The sequence below is a fragment of the Conger conger genome, chromosome 2, assembly GCF_963514075.1.
Source record: "Conger conger chromosome 2, fConCon1.1, whole genome shotgun sequence".
Lineage (NCBI taxonomy): Eukaryota > Metazoa > Chordata > Actinopteri > Anguilliformes > Congridae > Conger > Conger conger.
Window position 1 is genome coordinate 84,388,058 of NC_083761.1, and position 18,757 is coordinate 84,406,814.

Consider the following 18,757-nt stretch of genomic DNA (forward strand, 5'->3'; position numbering starts at 1 on the left):
GCCTGCTAGGGCCCGCAATCAGAAACCAGGACATTTGGTATCTTGCGTCATGGCCCTTTAAACACCTGATTAAATTTACTTTGTACTTTAATTAAATGTACTTGTACTTTGTGCAGCACAATATGTTTGAACAGACACACAGTTTTAATCACTCATGCTGACTATTCATTTTAACAGCACTAAAATGATCCTTTAAACATTATGACACCATTGTAGTACTAAACAGCATTTACAATACAGTATATACAGTGCATCCGGAAAGTATTCACAGCGCTTCACTTTTACCACATTTTGTTATGTTACAGCCTTTTTCCAAAATGGAATAAATTCATTTTTTCCCTCAAAATTCTATACACAACACCCCATAATGACAACATGAAAGAAGTTTTTTTGAAATTTTTGCTAATTTATTCAAAATAAAAAACTAAGAAATCACATGTACATAAGTATTCACAGCCTTTGCCATGAAGCTCAAAATTGAGCTCAGGTGCATCCTGTTTCCACTGATCAACCTTGAGATGTTTCTACAGCTTAATTGGAGTCCACCTGTGGTAAATTCAGTTGATTGGACATGATTTGGAAAGGCACACACCTGTCTACAGTGGTGTGAAAATCACTGATTTCTTATTTTTTTGCATGTTTGTCACACTTAAATGTTTCAGATCATCAAACAAATTTAAATATTAGTCAAAGACAACACAAGTAAACACAAAATGCAGTTTTTAAATGAAGGTTATTATTATTAAGGGAGAAAAAAAATCCATGGCCCTGTGTGAAAAAGTGATTGCCCCCCCTGTTAAAACATAACTTAAGTGTGGTTTATCAAACCTGAGTTCAATTTCTCTAGCCACACCCAGGCCTGATTACTGCCACACCTGTTCTCAATCAAGAAATCACTTAAATAGGACCTGCCTGACAAAGTGAAGTAGACCAAAGCTAGACATCATGCCGAGATCTAAAGAAATTCAGGAACAAATGAGAAAGGCAGTAATTGAGATCTATCAGTCTGGAAAAGGTTATAAAGCCATTTCTAAGGCTTTGGGACTCCAGCGAAGCACAGTGAGAGCCATTATCCACAAATGGTGAAAACATGGAACAGTGGTGAACTTTCCCAGGAGTGGCCGGCCGACCAAAATTACCCCAAGAGCGCAGCGATGACTCATCCAAGAGGTCACAAAAGACCTCACAACAACATCCAAAGAACTGCAGGCCTCACTTGCCTCAGTTAAGGTCAATGTTCATGACTCCACCATAAGAAAGAGACTGGGCAAAAATGGCCTGCATGGCAGAGTTCCAAGACGAAAACCACTGCTGAGCAAAAAAACATTAAGGCTTGTCTCAATTTTGCCAGAAAACATCTTGATGTTCCCCAAGACTTTTGGGAAAATACTCTGTGGTCTGACGAGACAAAAGTTGAACTTTTTGGAAGGTGTGTGTCCCATTACATCTGGCGTAAAAGTAACACCGCATTTCAGAAAAAGAACATCATACCAACAGTAAAATATGGTAGTGGTAGTGTGATGGTCTGGGGCTGTTTTGCTGCTTCAGGACCTGGAAGACTTGCTGTGATAAATGGAACCATTCTGCTATCTACCAAAAAATCCTGAAGGAGAATGTCCGGCCATCTGTTCGTGACCTCAAGCTGAAACGAACTTGGGTTCTGCAGCAGGACAATGATCCAAAACACACCCGCAAGTCTACCTCTGAATGGCTGAAGAAAAACAAAATGAAGACTTTGGAGTGGCCTAGTCAAAGTCCTGAATCCTATTGAGATGCTGTGGCATGACCTTAAAAAGGCGGTTCATGCTCGAAAACCCTCCAATGTGGCTGAATTACAACAATTCTGCAAAGATGAGTGGGCCAAAATTCCTCCACAGCGCTGTAAGAGACTCATTGCAAGTTATCGCAAACGCTTGATTGCAGTTGTTGCTGCTAAGGGTGGCCCAACCAGTTTTTAGGTTTAGGGGGCAATCACTTTTTCATGTAGGTTTGGATTTTTTTTTCTCCCTTAATAATAAAAACCTTCATTTAAAAACTGCATTTTGTGTTTACTTGTGTTGTCTTTGACTAATATTTAAATTTGTTTGATGATCTGAAACATTTAAGTTTGACAAACATTCAAAAAAATAAGAAATCAGGAAGGGGGCAAACACTTTTTCACACCACTGTATATAAGGTCCCACAGTTGACAGTGCATGTCGGAGCACAAACCAAGCAAGTCAAAGGAATTGTCTGTAGACCTCCGAGACAGGATTGCCTCGAGGCACAAATCTGGGGAAGGGTACAGAAAAATTTCTGCTGCTTTGAAGGTCCCAATGAGCACAGTGGCCTCCATCATCCGTAAATGTAAGAAGTTCGGAACCACCAGGACTCTTCCTAGAGCTGGCCGCCCGTCTAAACTGAGCAATCGGGGAGAAGGGCCTTGGTCAGGGAGGTGATGGTCACTCTGTCAGAGCTCCAGCGTTCCTCTGTGGAGAGAGGAGAACCTTCCAGAAGGACAACCATCTCTGCAGCAATCCACCAATCAGGTCTGCATGGTAGAGTGGCCAGACGGAAGCCACTCCTTAGTAAAAGGCACATGGCAGCCTGCCTGGAGTTTGCCAAAAGGCACCTGAAGGACTCTCAGACCATGAGTATCATGAGATCATGGCAGTGTGGGTAATCAAGATGGCGACCGCAGCGTCCACTGCTCAAGCAAGTCAAACTTTTAAACGTTTTAAACGTTTTAACCGCCCTACTTTTAAACGTTTCAATTGTGGATTGCCTCCTATTTTAACTTTTCCACAAAGATGCGTGATTGTCATTGTTTTAATCTTTTGCCTGATCGCTTGCTCGTCACGCTGTCACTACTTGTCTGACGATGGGGAGGGAAGCTACTTCCCGACTGCAGGTAGCCAACATCTGCTGTTCTCCGGGATCCTGGATATTGGCCGTGCCAGAGCCCCATCATCATCTAGTAAGGATGGGGTCCCTACGTCGAGCTCTTCTGTTGGATTCATTGGGCTGACGCTGATACTCCTCTTGGCCGGTGACGTTGAGCTAAACCCTGGCCCAGCTAGCCCAGCTAGCCTGGCAGCTAGCTTGGACTTTCCTCCACCTGCGCTGCTTTCTTCGGCGGCTCGTGGCGGTCCCGCACTGGCGGTGATTGGCCTGGTGACTTGGTTGCTGGCTCCTCTGGCCTGCTTCGGTGGAGGTCTGCTGGCTGATTTGCAGTCTCTTCCGGTATGTTGCGGCGGGGCTGTTGAGGTGATCGCCCGACTGTCGGCCTATTCTGGCGTTGGTTCATTCCGGGAGGATTTTGCTCCTGCTGCGGTGGTGGCTCGTCTTCAGCCCGGATCCGTAGCAGGGCGGCCTGCGCTTCCCTACGGCGCAGTTGGGCTTCGGAGCGGCAGCGGACTAGTGTCAACAACGATTGCCTCGAGTCCAGCAACTGAGTTGCGGAGCAACAGCTGGCTTCCTGAATGGTCTGGTAAGGATACCGCGGCTTTGTGTGTCATCCCCACTATCAGCCCCCTCCCAGTTCGTCTTCCTCGTCGTGCTTCCAGGCCAAGCAGAGCTGTGCAGGGAAACCTGGTGGTTGTGTCTACGGGTATTGCCTTGCCCGGCTCTGCTCCTTCTGCTACTCTGGGATCTAATGATTTGGGGTCATTGCAGGACCTGCGGGCCATAAATGGTTTGAAGCTTCTGCACCTAAATTCAAGGAGTTTGCTGCCCAAGATGGATTTCATTAACTGTATGATTGTCGATGCCGCCCCCGACATACTTGTTATTACCGAGTCTTGGTTGTCTGGGAAAATTTTCAACTTGGATGTTTCTATTGCTGGTTTTAATTTGTTTAGATCTGATAGGAGAGCTAAAGGAGGCGGAGTGGCTATATTTGTCAGGGAACACCTAGCCGTGTTTAGTTTGAGATGTTTTTCTGGGTGGTGACGTCCATATTGTGGTTGCTGGTGTTTATCGCCCACCCTCTGCGCCAACATCAGCATTAGAGGAGTTGGGGAAGGTGTTATCTATGTATGCCTCTTCCGAATTGGTGGTGCTGGGCGATTTAAACCTGGACTGGCTCTCTGATAGCTCTACTAGTCTTAAACAGCTCTGCTTAGATTTAGATCTATCTCAACTTATTTTACACCCCACAAGACCAAATGCCAAATCTCCATCTAGAGCCACCCTAATTGATATTATATTAACTAATAGGCCATTTAAATATCCTCAGTGCGGGGTGTTTGCACCAGGCATTAGTGACCACTGCCCTATAGCTTGTGTCAGATTAGTCAAAGCTAATAAATCCAATGGTCACCTCATCACAAAGCGTAATTTTAAAGATTTTATAGAACAAGGCTTCTTACACGATTTATCCCACTCTGATTTAGATAGATTATGCTTAATCCCTGATTCCCAGTTAGCTTCTGACCACTTCTCCCATATTTTTAACTCAATCACTAATAAACATGCTCCTTATAAAAATCTCAGAGTAAAAAATCGCTCTAGTCCCTGGATCTCTGAGGAAGTCATCGAAACCCTTCAACTCAGAGACTCCGCCTGGACTACTGCCAGATCTACTGGTAATCCGACAGACTGGTTACATTTCAGGAAAATGCGGAATAAAAGTACTAGTATAGTCAGGAAAGCCAAATCTGATTTCTATTTATCTTCATTTGCAAATGCCCAAGGAAACTCAGCTAGTTTTTGGAAAACTGTAAAATCACTTAAATCTGGATCCACCTCTACTCTCCCACCTCAAATTAGCTATGAGAATAATGTCATTTCAGACAAATCAAAAATGTGCGACGCATTTAACCAACATTTTGTAGCTTCTGGCCTTCTATTTGATAGGCTATCAGCCAATATGGTCTCGCCGGGACACGTCCATGACCCGTCATTGGCCGAAAACCTTTCGATCCCCTCCCCTCTTGCTAATAGATTCTCTTTTAGTCCGGTTAGTGACTATGAAGTCTTCATGGCACTCTCCCATCTGAATATTAAAAAGTCTATGGGTGAGGATGACATAGCCCCATATCTTTTGCGTCTCAGTGCTCACCTGGTCGCCTCCCCGCTTGCTCACATTTTTAACCTAACTTTTATCTCCGGTGAAATCCCATCGGTCTGGAAGTCCGCACAGGTTGTGCCCCTGTTCAAAGGGGGTGACACCAGTGACTTAAACAATTATCGTCCCATCTCTAGACTGTGCTGCCTAGCTAAGGTTTTAGAAACCCTGGCAATTGAACAGCTGCGGGCTTTTTTAGACGCATACACTACACTCACTACACCAATCAGGATTCAGACCCGGTCATAGCACTGTTACTGCCACTTCCCTCGTCATTAATGATATTGTGAATGGTCTTGATAATCGCCAACATTGTGCTGCCCTCTTTGTCGACCTCTCTAAGGCCTTCGACACTTTTGATCATGGTATTTTGTTAAGTATGTTAGCTTCCATTGGCCTGGATGACCTTTCTCTTAATTGGTTCTCTAACTACTTGTCTGGGAGAAAGCAGTCTGTTTTTGATTATGGTGACATTGTGTATATGCATGCTTCTCCTGCCATTTTGAAGCTGCTTGATGCTGTGTATCATAGTGCCCTGCGCTTTGTAACGGGTGATGGTTTTCTTACTCACCGATGTGTTTTGTATGAAAAATTGGGTTGGTCATCCCTAACTGCACGAAGAGAGCTACATTCTCTTCTATTCATCTATAAAGCTCTAATTGGTAAACTTCCATCGTATTTATCCTCGCTCCTCATTCATAACTCTATGAGTTGCCGAACACGCTCGCAGTCACACATCAGATTGCTCATTCCGCGCGTGAGGACAGAATATGGAAAGACTGCTTTTTCGCACTATGCTCCGGACAAGTGGAATAGGCTCCAGGACACTCTAAAATTGGATCAATTTGTTTCTCTAGACTCTTTTAGAGTGCTCCTCATGGGTACCATGACTGAGAACTGCTCGTGTTTTACCAGATTTTTAGTGTCTTACCAATTATTATCTGTTTTTTATAGCTTGTTTTTTGTCTGCTCTTATCTTGTCTGTTGCAACCTGTATCTTTTATATATGTTTTTTGTAAACAGGGCACCCTTGAAAATGAGAGCTTGCTCTCAAGGGACTTCCCTGTATAAATAAAGGTCAAATAAAATAAATCTGAAACAAAATTCTCTGGTCTGAAGATTGAACTCTTTGGCGTGAATGCCAGGCGTCATGTTTGGAGGAAACCAGGCACCGCTCATCACCTGGCCAATACCATCCCTACAGTGAAGCATGGTGGTGGCAGCATCATGCTGTGGGGATGTTTTTCAGCGGCAGGAACTGGGAGACTAGTCAGGATTGAGGGAAAGATGAATGCAGCAATGTACAGGGACATCTTGGAACAAAACCTGCTCCAGAGCGCTCTTGACCTCAGATTGGGGCGACGGTTCATCTTTCAGCAGGACAACGACCCTAAGCACACAGCCAAGATATCAATGGAGTGGCTTCCGGACAACTTTGTGAATGTCCTTGAGTGGCCCAGCTAGAGCCCAGACTTGAATCTGATTGAACATCTCTGGAGAGATCTGAAAATGGCTGTGCACCGACACTCCCCATCCAACCTGATGGAGCTTGAGAGGTGCTGCAAAGAAGAATGGGCAAAACTGCCCAAAGATATGTGTGCCAAGCTTGTGGCATCATATTCAAAAAGACTTGAGGCTGTAATTGCTGCCAAAGGTGCATCAACGAAGTATTGAGCAAAGGCTGTGAATACTTATGTACATGTGATTTCTTGGTTTTTTATTTTTAATACATTTGCAAAAATTTCAAAAAAAACTTCTTTCATGTTGTCATTATGGGGTGTTGTATGTAGAATTTTGAGGAAAAAAATGAATTTATTCAATTTTGGAATAAGGCTGTAACATAACAAAATGTGGGAAAAGTGAAGCGCTGTGAATACTTTCCCGATGCACTGTAGATACATAGAAACATTTAGAGAGAGGGTATTTTTGCACATGATTCTCAATGTCATTCTAAACATTCATACTTTTAATAAAAGCGTTTTGATCAAACTTCAACACTTACTCTCGAACAATAAGCGCACTTAATGTAGTTATTTAATAGACTAAGTAAGTGAACGCGGATGCTTCCTATTTTGTATTGACTTGAGAGGGTAGCGTAGCTGACGGTAGTGCATCCACTGTGGGGCGACATGGCTCAGGCAGTAAGAGCAGTCGTCTGGCAGTCGGAGGGTTACCGGTTTGATCCCCCGCCCGGGCTGTGTCAAAGTGTCCCTTAGCAAGACACCTAACCCCCAAATGCTCCTGATGAGCTGGTCGGTCCCTTGCATGGCAGCCATTTGCCGTTGGTGTATGACTGGGTGAATGAGAAGCATCAATTGTATAGCGCTTTGGATAAAGGCGCTATATAAATGCCAACCATTTACACTCACCGAGCACTTTGTTAGGAGCCTTTAAACTTTATTACACCTACTTATTCATGCGATTATCTACTCAGCCAATTGTGCGGCAGCAGTGTAATGCATAGAGTCATGTAGATACGGGTGAGGAGCTTCAGATAATGTTCGCATCAACCATCAGAATGGGGGAAAAAAATTTGATCTAAAGTGACTTTGACCGTGGAATGATTGTTGGTGGCAGGGTGGTTTGCGTATCTCAGAAACGGCTGATCTCCTGGGATTTTCACCCACACTAGCCTCTAGAGTTTGCAAAGAATGGTGCAAAAACAAAACAGAAAACCCAGTGAGCAGCAGTTCTGCAGACAGAAACCTTGTTAATGAGAGACATCAGGGGAGAAGGGCCAGACAGGTCAAGGCTGACAGGAAGGTGACAGTAACGCAAATAACCGCACATTACAACGGTGGTGTGCAGAAGGGCATCTCTGAGCCGCGGTGGCGCAACAGGCTAAGATGCAACGGACTTGGGGGACCGCTTTGGGCGCCTCGGAATTACGGTCACGAGCATGAGACGAGACGACTTGAAGAAGGCATGTGGCTCTCCTTCGGGCCGCTGAGGGACGGGGTGTGGGCGGTGTATCTAATACCAACTCTAATTGGATTAGATGGGGTACAATTTCCTACCAAATTGGGAGAAAAAGGTTAAAATAAGAAATCCATTTTATTTTTTTAAAAGAAGAGCATCTCTGAACACAAAACACACCATAACTCTTAAGTGGATAGGCTACAGCAGTAGAAGTCTAAAAAACGAGTCTAATAAATGCCTAATAAAGTGCTCACTGAGTGTATACTGCAGTGAGTGTACGTTGTTTAACACCATGAAATAACACTTTGTTATGAATATGTTTTTAGTAATTTATATTACATTACATTGGTCAAGTTAATCTGTATTTTGAATCATCTTTATTCATCACAGATCCCAGAAACACTCATCAGCAGTACTCATCTTCGGATTCAGGCATTCTATTTATCGATCAAAGTTTAACAGCATGGTAAGCAATGCGTTTTATCCCATTTATCCCAATGGGAAAACTGGGAAAGACCAGGCCTGAATCATAAATAAACCAGTCAATGAGGAGACGATGGTTTAAAATGGTCATTTGTAAATAAGCAACTGGAGCCTAATAATGGTTTGAGTGTGGATTATGCATTCAAAATGTATTTGTATCATTCCCAGTAATTCCAACATATGTTTAAACTCCAGTTTGAATGTGTGCTAAATGGTTCTTTTGTGAAATCCATTCTTGTACAAATAATTATAACTAATTATTTCAATGTTCAATGGGGGGGCGACATGGCTCAGGCAGTAAGAGCAGTCGTCTGGCAGTCGGAGGGTTGCCGGTTCGATCCCCCACCCGGGCTGTGTCGAAGTGTCCCTGAGCAAGACACCTAACCCCCAAATGCTCCTGACGAGCTGGTCGGTGCCTTGCATGGCAGCCAATTGCCGTCGGTGTGTGAGTGTGAGTGTGCGTATGAATGGGTGAATGAGAAGCATCAATTGTACAGCGCTTTGGATAAAGGCGCTATATAAATGCCAACCATTTACCATGTTCAGGGGCAATGGGATATTTTAAGGCATCAGTTATGCAACAAAGCTATAATATGTAGGAAACTGACAACTCAGCTCAGTGTACCATGGCATACAGGTGTTTCCTGTCAGTGCTGGTCTGACTCCAGTGTGAGGGCTATTTTAAGGGTGCAGTTCATTGCATACTTGATACAAATTTCCCCAGCCTTTGGCAAAGCCGTACTGCTATCTGTCCTGACTTGACATCAGAGAAGTAAACTCTAGAAAATGTTTTGGATACAGTATAACTTTAGCCAAATATTCACCATTACGTATACGAACAAACGTTCCGTTAAGATTGTTCAGAGAAGCATGATTTCAAATATTTAGCATATCAGAAAGCATATCAGATAAGTAGGCAGGTGCATTGCCATGTCATGCTTTAAAGAATCTTAAAATTGATTCTATATCTAACCGGCAACCAATGTAGGGATTTAAGGCTGTGATACAAACTCTTCATCTGGTGTTTGTCAGGACACAAGCTGCTGTGTTCTGTACAAGCTGTAACTGACTTTTTTCTGTAGACCAGACAGCAGAGCTTTACAATAATCAAGCCTGCTAATGATAAAAGCATGCGTTAGCTCTTCAGTATCCACCTGAGAGAGAACTGGTCAAACTTTATAATGACTGATGGGACTGCAATGTGGGCGTTGAGTCAATAATGACAATAATGAGTCAGTAATGAGTCAATAATGACACCAAGGTTTATAACTTCGTCCTTAGTGCATGTGAGGGTAGGTGTGCATCTATCTCTCTGGGCCATTACCCAAACAATTAGGATCTCTGTTTTTTGTTTTTTTCTTTATTCAGCTGTAAGACGTTTTGTGAGATCCATAGATTTATGCCATGAATTTTAACACAGCTGTACATAACATTACATTACATTATTGGCATTTGGCAGATGCTCTTATCCAGAGCGAAGTGCAGTTGATTAGACTAAGCAGGTGACAATCCTCCCCTGGAGCAATGCAGGGTTAAGGGCCTTGCTCAAGGGCCCAACGGCTGTGCGGATATTATTGTACCTACACCGGGACTAGAACCACCGACCTTGCATGTCCCAGTCATTTACCCTAACCACTATGCTACAGGCCACCCCATACATAAATCCATTTTAAATTATCTTGTGATACATAAATGTACAACTGGGTAATTGCGTAACTTCAGAAAACTGATGTTGTGCTTTCTGATGACACCGCCAAGTGGTAACATGTAAAAAACAATATGGCCTAAAACAGAGCCTTGAGGGATACTGCCATTTTATGTCTAACATGAATGGATGGTTGCTCATGGACACAAAGAAGTCTTGAACAGTCAGATATGATCTGAATCACCTCAGAACCATTCCAGAGAAGCCAACCCAATTTTGTAATCTGCCCAAGAGGATATTATGATCAACTGTATCAAAGGCAGAACTGAGGTTTAAGGACAGGGAGCCTTTTGGCATCAATGTGCATTCTACGCTCATTCACTACTCTGACTAATGCTGTCTGAGTGCTGTGGTGGGCCCTGACGCTGGACAAGAAAACATTTCGCAGTTTAAAGTTTTTCTAATATCTTACTCATAAAGGCAGGTTGGATATGAGCCTGTAATACTAATACTAATACTAATAACAGAAAAATCCATCTTGCCTTTTTTGAGTAGTGATATAACCATTGCAGGTTTAAGGGCAACAGGAAATGTACCTGCTAACAAGGGGTGATTGATTATATCTAATAGTAATTCCTCTGACAGTGTTTGAAAAAGGTAGTGGGGATGGAATCAAGGGAAGAAGTAGAGGATTTCAACCCAAAACCCAGTTTTCTGATAGTTTCCACATGGACCAAAGTAAAAGAGTGCATAATGGATTCACGGTGTGCACTAAAATGTTCTAAAATATCATACGATCTTGTGTGACTAATATTCATTCTGACAGCCATGATCTTATCACTGAAGTAGGTAGAAAATGCATTCAATTGTTCCTAATAAAGTGGTCAGTGAGTGTAAAACTAAAGCAAAGATTATGACAGCAACACAAATACACGGAATAGTGCTAGCATACGGGACTGCTCTGTTCTCTAGCAGGAAAGACTCAAGACTCTGTCGAGGACCCGGCCCTAGGCCCCCCTGATGAGAGATTGACGGGGGATGGGTTAGAAAGGAATGCATTGTTAACCCCTCGCACACGCCATCGAGGTGGTAGTAAGAACGCCCGTAAGAAGAAAAATATGTGGTTCAGAGAATGAGCAGCCATACTTGTCAGTAGAGGAGTCTGAAGTCGGGGGACTTAGATTTAGGGTTTTAAGGAGCAAGGTTAAAGTTCTGACTGAGAATACCCCAACCCTACAGGGGAGGGGCACAATGCCTGGCTAAAGAAAAACAAAAATAAGGAAAATGGAAGGGATGTCAATACCGAAAGAAAATTAATGATTAATGGCGGATGATTTACACTCAGCTATTGGCTGGATGTCCTTTGTAGATCCCTTAAGGCGCCACAAAAAGGGGCACCTGAAGAGGGTGTTGGAATGGTGGCAGGCTTTAACGTCTGGCTTGCATGAGATCAAAGTTTGGAGGAAGTCAAGGAGAGATTATGAAACTGACACAGACACCAGTGATGAATAGGTTCATTAAAAACAACATAAGGGCTAGTGTTTTTCCACTCATATATTAAGATGGGGGAAATTCCCAAACCAGAGGGGCCCATGACATAAAATATTGGGGACAGTTCTTTTAAGGTATGAGAAAATGACAATTGGAAAAACACAAATAATTAATATGGTCATTAAAAAACAGGTTATATAAGAGATAAATGTCTTCCCGCTTGACATAATGGGGGCATTCCTTATCAAAAAAGGTACACTTTTGTATGCAAACACAGACGGGAAACAGAAATGTTCAAGAGGCAGGCAAACTCGATATTATCCAAGCTCATTGGGGCATAAAGTAAAGCGGGAGGTCCCGACAAAAAATACTCAAAAGGCAAGGAGATGTGAGCTTAGATACCCCTTGCTTATAAGGAAAGGGTTACCGAGTTACACTGGACTTCGATGGTCACAATTAGAACAACGAGGAATAATATGGGGACCCACAACACCACTACTCACTAGTCTATATATAGGGGACCCGCAACAATATCCCAAAATAGATAAATCAATAAAGATACAAAAGGAACTAGGGTGGACAAATACATATGTATATCAGAATAGAACTTTACTGTGTACATTAGCCTATTGGAGTCAAGGTAAATTTCGAAAGGGCATTTGGGCAGCTGATACAATCCAAGCAATGCCATCGTTATTGATTAAGACAGTAATACCTTCTCGAGAAATAGTAGAGAAGATACTTCAGAAAGAAAGGGAGATGATAGAAGAAATGAGACAGTATGCAATATCAGTATATATAGAAGACAAAAAAGATATAAGGGAAAAATCAATCTCTAAAAACGACATTAAAAAGGGTGTAATGACAATGGCATGCACCTGGGAAGATGATGAATACGTAACCTTCAGATATAGGCCCGTAGAAGAACAACTTAGGAATTGGATAAGTTGGTACTGGAACAAAGTTATGAAAGGAAAAGATTACAGATTACAAGGAAGAGTGGATTCATTATACGTTAATGAGTGGTTGGTGGGAGGCCTATGCTGGAGATATAGGGAATAATGCACAAAACCAGGACTATTTTAAAAATTATGTCCCTGACCACTTTGTGCCACCGCTCAGAACTAATTACACAGGGAAGCAAGAACATGGAGCTAAGCCTCAACTAATATATTTTAATGACAAATTTGGGAAAAGGTTGTATATAGTAAATCAGACTTCTGGGGCCCTACTTAAAAATATGGGGGTCATAACCCCAGATAACACCTGTAAGAGAGGAAAAGAGTTAATATGGCAACAGCCAGCTTGTGACCTTCGAGACGACTTGCGTCTGGTATGGAAAGCTTGGAAGGAGATGATTAATGCAGGACATGTATACGAAGGATATAAGTGGATGAGAAACTTAACTCTTTATAGCAATACAAGTAAACGTATTTTTATAGGGAGAGGAGGGGTCTCTAATGTGATCAGAGCAATCTGGACAGGAGTTAAACAAGGAGTGAATAATGGAGTAAATATGTTTAAAGAAACCACCTCTAATATCATGTCCTGGGGATGGGACACTATTAAATCCCTGTTTGGGCCCTGGGTATGGGTTATAGGGGTTGGAATATTAATCATAGGGATAATATATGTCATTTTTGTATGCTTAAGGTGCAGGCGTCATGGACAACAGTATGCATATCACAAGCTCGAGTCTCAAAAACAAGAGCATGAGCATCAGCGTACTTTTGCTGAAATCTTGACCCGACGACCCCGGCAAGAAATCACTAACTGTTAAGGGAGGCCTAAGATAGACATAAGGAAAAGATAGAGGGGTGAGGGATACTGACCTCAAAAACCAAAATGGCTACCCAAAACACAAACAGATAAGGTATAAAGCCTGGAACAGTCAGAGACACAGGTCACAGCAGAAAAACAACTGAGGCAAGCATATTGGAATAATGGCAACTTGGAACAGTTCCTATGAAACCATGAGCCAAACCGGGAATGTATCAGGGGAAGGAAATCTGGGAGTGCGGGATAACGGTGAAGCAATACCGTTAGCTCTATCCATGGTGAGTTCCCTCCTCCGAGCTCTTGATTTGAATCTTGGTAACATAGTAACAGTAATTAAACTCATTAGGAGAAAAAATTGTTAATTGAATTCTAAAATCGGCGGCACGGATGGTGCAGTGGGTAGCACTGCCGCCTCACAGCAAGGAGGTCCTGGGTTCGAATCCCCGTCGGCCGGGGCCTCTCTGTGCGGAGTTTGCATGTTCTCCCCGTGTCTGCGTGGGTTTCCTCCGGGTACTCCGGTTTCCTCCCACAGTCCAAAGACATGCATGTTAGGCTGATTGGAGAGTCTAAATTGCCCATAGGTCTGAGTGTGTGAGTGAATGGTGTGTGTGCCCTGAGATGGACTGGCGACCTGTCCAGGGTGTATTCCTGCCTTTCGCCCAATGTATGCTGGGATAGGCTCCAGCCCCCCTGCGACCCTGATCAGGATAAGCGGGTTCAGATAATGGATGGATGGATTCTAAAATCAAAATATGGTTTTATTTGGAATGCGGATTTCAGGACAAGATTTCAGACAAAGATAACAAATGAAATTTGAATGCTGAATATGAGATTTGATTTTTTGTCAATAACAGGCACCTTATGAATACAAATATGGAATTACAAATTTACTAAGTGGCTAGTATTAATACAATATGCATTGGCTATGGGATATCTAAATTCTAAAAAAATTTTAATAGGCAGGTATTAAGAAATAATATAAATGATATACCTGATCATGCTTGTGTTCGATGGGTCACAAATAATAACAGTCCTCAGTTGTATGTCCATGGAAATGCAGATACTTGTGAATCCAAAAAGTAGGGGCAGGAGCCCAGAGAATGATTTATATATCTTGTGTACTTAGAAATCAAAACTGACACCTGAGGCCTAGGGCCTCCAAACAAAGAAGGGGATTCACAGGAATCCGCACACTGAAGTTACAAATTCAAAAATGAACTCCAAAGAGAGATGTCCCGTGTAAGAATAGTTGCATGGCCTCCTTCACCAAACCAGCAAACCGTATACATAAATCTACGCATCCAACAGAGATGTAACTTGATCCTTTGAACGTTTAAGATTGATTGGGAAAAATCCTGCTGGTTAATAAATAACCATTCTCACAAGGAAAAGAGAAATCTTGTAGTGTATATCCATAAAAAAAGTAATAATAATAATAAACCCCTAAATTGTTCACCGGGCCTAATCGAAACCGTGTAAATATATTTAAAAAAAGAAATTAAGTTCCTAGGGAATATAGATAATCAAAAGCGCATGGAAAAACTTATATATTCTAGTAGAGGTAGGATGGAAAAATAATATAAAATAAAGAAAAATTGTATTTGATCTCTTACAGAATAAAACCGGGAAATGGATTGTGGAAAAAGAACAAGTGGAAGCCAGTGAATCACAATTCCCAGTGACAGCCCTAAAAGAGGGGTTCGCAAATGAAACAGATACACCCAGAAATCCCATAGAATTAGGAGGGTATCGTAATCATATAGTGAATACTTTGTTTGCTTTTGGAGATAAGAAAAGGTTATTTAACACCTGCAACCTCAAATACCCCCACTAGATTCCTGTCTGAACTGTGAGAAAACCGTGAGGTTTAGGAGGGGGGCCAGGGGCCTATACGGTAGTCTCTGCACCCCATGCTTTATCTTGAACAAGAATGAATGCATCAATATTATCAACCTAGACAATCACAGAGAAAAATTTGAAATTTTAGAGAATACAATGACTGTATATACAGACATTCCAAATTACCCATTGTCAGAGGGATTATTCACACCCATAACATGTATCAGCATGATTAAATTCTATCCTTATAATGAGGAAAAACAAGATATTGTGACAATACGCAGGAATATATTTCCGTATATCTACGAAGACCTTGAAGGGAAACAACAAACTAAATATATAATCAAGAGAAAAAAAGTACCCTCTCGACAGCTGTAAAAACACTCGAACGGGGAGAACTATGTGGGGAAGGGGTTTGTATTATCTGTATATTATTTTATTTTTAAAGACAGTTTGGGGTATACCCCTGAAGGAGAAGTACCGAACAAGGACAGGAGGTGATGTGTACAGAAAGGCTTTCCTGGAACAACAAGCCTTCCTCGATGGAAGGAACAGTTTCCAGATTACACGCTGTATCCCTGAACCTGAAGGAGGAAAGATCCCAAGGAGTCGGTGCATCATCTGCTTTGAGGATGTGAGAGACGTTGCCCATTTCACGCTGCGAGGAGGCATGCGGGGATGCCTGGAATGCGTCTGCTTCAACATGAAGACAACGCTCAGGAATGGACAGGACTTTGGATACGAGGCTCCTGTAAAGGAGTGGCTTTTGGGACTATTGGTTGCATCATTGTTTTATTCTTTTATTTTTTGTTTTTATATTAGCACACTGCGGATGTGCAACTGTCTAAAATGAGGTGGCTAAAGATGGAGTGAGGCACGAAACAGGCACATTACTGTTGGATAAGCTTGCTATGTGTGTGGCTTAGAAGCTGCAAAAGGGGGAAAATTATATAGAATATTTTCCATAGTTATTCCTACTTATTCTATGATAATCTTATGAATCAGTATGATTATCTTATATTATTCTATGTATCAGGATGAGCAAAGTAGACAAATTATTTTTCTCTTTGAACATGTTATCATTTATATGATAAAAGGAGGGATTATGGAAGAAAAGTATAATATAACCTAGGATTTATATATACAGATATGTATTCTCATGCATATAGTCAGAGGACTTCTTAAAAGAATAAATTGTTCTTGTGACAGATAACCAGAAAAAATGTAAGGGAGGGGTGAGTGCTCTCCTCAGCTTACGTCATATAGGCATATGTGCAGGAGATAGGGCAGAATACTTTCCCATTGGTAGGTGTGCTTATGGGCTTGATTGATGATAAAAAACAATGAGGAGGATGATAGATGGGAGCCCAGTTAGTACTTGGTACTCCCTACCGTTTGATACTTGGATATTAACGCTATGTGAGTTAATTGAGAGGCACTTACGGGCTAAGATTGGCTTAGTGCGAGGGGTTGAAGGGGGTGTCGAGGACCCGGCCCTAGGCCCCCCTGATGAGAGATTGACGGGGGATGGGTTAGAAAGGAATGCATTGTTAACCCCTCGCACACGCCATCGAGGTGGTAGTAAGAACGCCCGTAAGAAGAAAAATATGTGGTTCAGAGAATGAGCAGCCATACTTGTCAATAGAGGAGTCTGAAGTCGGGGGACTTAGATTTAGGGTTTTAAGGAGCAAGGTTAAAGTTCTGACTGAGAATACCCCAACCCTACAGGGGAGGGGCACAATGCCTGGCTAAAGAAAAACAAAAATAAGGAAAACGGAAGGGATGTCAATACCGAAAGAAAATTAATGATTAATGGCGGATGATTTACACTCAGCTATTGGCTGGATGTCCTTTGTAGATCCCTTAAGGCGCCACAAAAAGGGGCACCTGAAGAGGGTGTTGGGATGGTGGCAGGCTTTAACGTCTGGCTTGCATGAGATCAAAGTTTGGAGGAAGTCAAGGAGAGATTATGAAACTGACACAGACACCAGTGATGAATAGGTTCATTAAAAACAACATAAGGGCTAGTGTTTTTCCACTCATATATTAAGATGGGGGAAATTCCCAAACCAGAGGGGCCCATGACATAAAATATTGGGGACAGTTCTTTTAAGGTATGAGAAAATGACAATTGGAAAAACACAAATAATTAATCTGGTCATTAAAAAACTGGTTATATAAGAGATAAATGTCTTCCCGCTTGACATAATGGGGGCATTTCTTATCAAAAAAGGTACAAAAGATATATAAGGGATAAGCTTTTAGACCTTAGAGCAGGATCCCAGAATTTGGCTTCAGAAGATATCTACGAGCTGGTGAAGAGAGAGCAACACAAGACAGCTGTAGTCAAGCTGGAGTGGCGCGCTCCCTCTGCGCGCCACTCCAGGATATGGATATGGAGAGAGGAGTGACGTACGCGGTGCGGACTCAGCCCAAGAGTTGTGACAGCAGGACTGATGTCGAAGAGGTGTTCACGCGCATCCCTCATCATACAGAAAAGCTGGTGAAAGAGTTAAAGGGCTTTTACGACATGCTTGGAGCCGTGAACTGCACCTGGAGGCCAACAGACGGGACGCGGGGTTCCTCCACGCTACAGAACACCTTCCTGCTGGACCCACGCAAGAACCTGAAGCCTCCCCCCCTAACCTCAGTGTCAGTGAGGAGAGGCACATGCTGCGACTGCACTGCAAAAACCCCCGACGTGTTCGAAGACATACCAGTGCACATCCCAGACAACAGGCAGGAGAAGTACGAAGTGCAAAGTCACGTCTTTCGAAAGTCTGGGTCCTGATCCTGCCCCAGATTCCCAAACCAATGCAGCTGTTCAAAGAGCTCATCAACAGCAAGGAGGAGGGATCAAATCCCGCAGAAAACGAGATGGCTATATTTAGGGCATGAGTGGTAATTATAATCTATATTACTTGTAGAAGTAGGAAAAGTAACATATTATAAGTTTACTTTTATATATCTTTTATTTCTTATTAGGATACTATATAAAGTAGAAAATGTAGAGAAATTATCATATTTAGATAAATATAATATTATAGGAATAGTTTCTTTTTAAACGTCAAGAAGGGGGAGCTATAGGATAAGGCTAAGGCCAAGGAGGATGGATATTGGAGGGGTGTACCTTGATTTTTAAACATCGTGGTGGAAAGGTAATTTAGAAAGAGCTAAGAGGGGTATATGTAACTTGCATGTGATTAGCAAACTGCAAAAGATGATATGTACACTGTAATCTGTATAACTCTATTCTTTTGATTGATTATAATAAAGTATATCTTACTATAATCATATGTGATAAAGAGTCTTTAGAGGAATACATTGAATACAGGACATCGATTACCAGATTTGCATCACACCCTTCACTTCGAGACTGGGCTGGAAGTTCAGTAGAACTTACCAGGGCTCCAGGACGTTCGGAGTACTTGAGTTCGTCCTCGAGACACCTCATTGTGAGGTACTGCTCGTGGGAACGTGAGGTCTGAGCTCGGCAAGGGGTCCGTGGCTCACGACAACTCAGCGCTATGGGCAGAAGGAGAAACAGGCAGACC